This window comes from Sapajus apella, unplaced genomic scaffold (genome assembly GCF_009761245.1).
Source record: "Sapajus apella isolate SASKATOON/1434 unplaced genomic scaffold, GSC_monkey_1.0 scaffold37, whole genome shotgun sequence".
NCBI classification, from domain to species: Eukaryota; Metazoa; Chordata; class Mammalia; order Primates; family Cebidae; genus Sapajus; species Sapajus apella.
The window spans coordinates 8,898,631-8,902,295 of NW_022436977.1; positions in this window are offsets into that span (position 1 = coordinate 8,898,631).

Below are 3,665 nucleotides of genomic sequence, written 5' to 3' on the forward strand. Positions count from 1 at the left end.
TTCCCAATCTGCTTTGAGCTAGGATATCAGCACTTAAATTTGAGTCAGCTAGTCAGATGTGCCTGCTAAGGAGTCTGAGATAATGAACCCAAGATGCAGGTACAATGAAGAATGAAATTTTTGACAATGGCACAGCATCCTTCTTCTAGGTAACACTGCCTGTGCCACTGTCTGCAGTTGAATAGGGAGGGCATCTCTGCAGTCTGTGGAATATGTTCACAGCCTCAGAGCAGGAGTGTCCCTCCAGACTGATTCTGTAGCATGAATTCTGTGTAATTTAGGCTGCCTGAACTCCCCTTTTTGCCAGTCAGTTTTTCCTGCCTGGTTTTCCAGCCTTCCTGTGAGTTCCACGAGTCAGATGGAATATTCTCTTAAAAAAAAATCATTGCAGTAAAATTACATAAAATTAATGATTTTCAAGTGAAAAATTCAGTGGAATTTATTCTTTTCACAATGTTCAACCGCCACTTCTATGGCATCTCCATTACTCCAGAGTAAAACCCTCTTACCAATTAAGCAGTTTTTCTGCATTGTCCCTCGCCTCAGTTTCGGCAAACTGCCTATATGCATTCTGTCTCTACAGATTTATCTGTTCTGGATATTTTATTATAAACATTTACATTATTACACATATGTAATAGTTGTACATATTTATGGGGTACATGTGATTTTTTGGTATAGACACACAATGTGTAATTGTCAAATCAGGGTCATTGGATTATCCAACACTTCAAGCATTTATCATTTCTTTTGGTTAGCAACATTCCAATTCCACTTTTAGTTATTTTGAAATATACAATAAATTACTGTTAATTACAGTTGCCCTATAGATCTTATTCCTTCTGTCTAACTGTAGTTTTGGACCCATTAACCATCCCTCATATAGTCACCCTACTGATCTGTCAAACACTAGGTCTTATTTCCTCTATCAAACTGTATGTCTGTACCCATTTTTCAACCTCTTTTTATTCCCCTACACCTTCCTGGCCTCTGGTAACCAATCTACTCTCTATCTTCATGACATCCGCTTTTTCAGCTCTCACATGTGAAGGAGAACATGTGCTATTTGTCTTTTTGTGCTTGGCTTATTACACTTAACATAATGACTTTCAGTTCCATCTACGTTGCTGCAAATGAAAGGATTTCATTTTATTTTATAGCTGGATAATATTCCATTGTGTATATATGCTACATTTTCTTTACGCTTTCATCACTGATAGGCACTTAGGTTGATTCCGTATTTTGGCTATTGTGAATAGTGCTGCAATAAACATAAAAGTGCAGATATCTATTTGATCTGTTGATTTCCTTTCTTTTGGATATACATTCAGTAGTGGAATTGACAGATCATCTGATAGTTCTAATTTTAGTTTTTCAAGGAGGCTTCATCCATTTTCCATAGTGGCTGTACTAATTTACATTCCTACCAATAATGTACAGGTGTTCCCCCTTTTTCCACATCCTAGTTAGCATTGATTATTCCCTGTGTTTTTAGTAAAAGCCATTTTAACTGTGGTTTTGATTTGCATTTCTCTGATTAGTGATGCTAAGCATTTTTTCATAAACTTACTGGCCAGTTATATGTCTTCTTTTGAGAAATGTCAGATCTTTTACCCAGTTTTAATTTATATTATTTGGGGGTTTTTGCTATTGAGTTGTTTGAGCTCCTTATATATTCCCTTGTCAGGCGGGTAGTTCACAAATATTTTCTTTGACTCCATAGGTTGTCTCTTTATTTTGTTGATTGTTACCTTTGTTGTGCAGAAGTGTGTTAGCTTGATGTGGTCCCATTTGTCCATTTTTGCTTTGGTTGTCTGTAGTATATCTGAGGTAAGGTAGTGCAATGCTTCTAGCTTTGTTCTCTTTGATCAGGATTGCTTTGGCTACTTGGGGTCTGTGGTGGTTCCATATAAATTGTAGGATTATCTTTTGCTATTTCTGTGAAGAATGACATTGGTATTTTGATAGGGATTGCATTGAATCTGTAAATTGCTGTGCACAGTTTGGACATTTAAACAATACTGTTTCTTTCAACCCATGAATTGTATTATCTTTCCATTTTCAGTGCCCTTTTCAATTCCTTTCATCAATGTTTTATAGTTTTAATTGTAGAGATCTTTCATTCTTTAATTTATTTCTAGGTAGTTTACTTTTTTGTAGTTATTGTAAATGGGATCATTCTCTTGGTTTCTTTTTCATATTGTTTGCTGTTGGCAAGTAGAAATGCAACTGATATTTCTGTGTTGATTTTGCATGCTGTAATTTTACTGAATTTGTTTTTCAGTTCTGACGGATTTTGTGTGTGTGTGTGTGTGTGTGTGTGTGAGTGCAGACTTTAAGCTTTTCTAAGATTCCATCTGCAAACAGTGCTAATTTGTCATCTTCCTTTCCAAAGTACATTCCCTTTATTTCTTTCTCTTGTCTGATTTCTCTGGCTAGGACTTCTAGTACTCTGTTGAATAAAAGTGGTGAAAGGAGACATCCTTGTCTTGTTCTAGATATTAGAGGAAAGGCTTTCAGTTTTTCCTTTTTAGTATACTAGCTGTGGATTTTTTGTATATGGCTTTGTTGTACTGAGGTATATTACTTTTATACTCTGTTTTTATCATGAAGGAATATTAAATTTTATCAAAGGCTTTTTTGGCATGTGTTGAAATGATCATATGGGTTTTGGCCTTCGTTCTTTTGATGTGATGTATTATAGTTATTGGTCTGTTTTTAAACTATTCTTGCATTTCTGGAATGAATCTCATTGATTATACTGAATGATCATTTTAATGTGTTGTTGAATTTAGTTTGCTTGTATTTTGTTGAGGATTTTTGCATGTACATTGATCAGTGATACTGGCCTATAGTTTTCTTTCGTTTTAGTATGAGGGTGATGCTAGCCTCATAGAATGAGCTTGGAAGTCTTCCTTCCTTTTCTGTTTTTTATTTTTTTAAGAATTTGGGTGGAATTGTTATTAACCCCTCTTTAAATATTTTGTATAATTAAGTAGTGAATCTATAAGATCCTGGGCTTTTCTTTCATGGGAGATTTGTTTTTTTATCATGTCTTCTATCTATTTTTTTTAGCTGTTTTATTTATTATTGACCTATTCAGGTTTTGGATTTCTTCATGGTTCAATCTTTGTAGGTTGTATGTGTTTAGAAATGTATCAATTTATTCTGGGTTTTCCAATTTATTGTCATATAGTTGCTCAAAATAGTCTCTAATAATCCTTTGAACTTCTGTAGTATCAGTTCTCATGTCTCCTTTTACAAAGCTAATTTTGTTTATTTGGATCTTCTCATCTTTTTTTTTTTCTTAGTTTGGCTAAAGGATGTTAATTTTGTTTATCTTTCCAAAACACCAACTTTTTGTTTTGCTGACTCTCTGTCTCAATTTTATTTATTTTTGCTCTGATCTTTATTATTTATTTCCTTCTATTAATGTTGGGTCTGGTTTCCTCTTGTTTTCTAGATCTTTAAGATGCATTGTTAGTTTATTTAAAGTTTTTCTACTTATTTGGTATAGGCATTTATTGCTATAAAACTTCCCACTGTGCTTCCTTTGCTGTATCCCATAGGTTTTGGTATGTTGTATTTCCATTCTCATTTGTTTCACAAATTTTTACGTTTTCCTTCTTAAGTTCTCCATTGACCCAATGGTCATGCATGAGCAT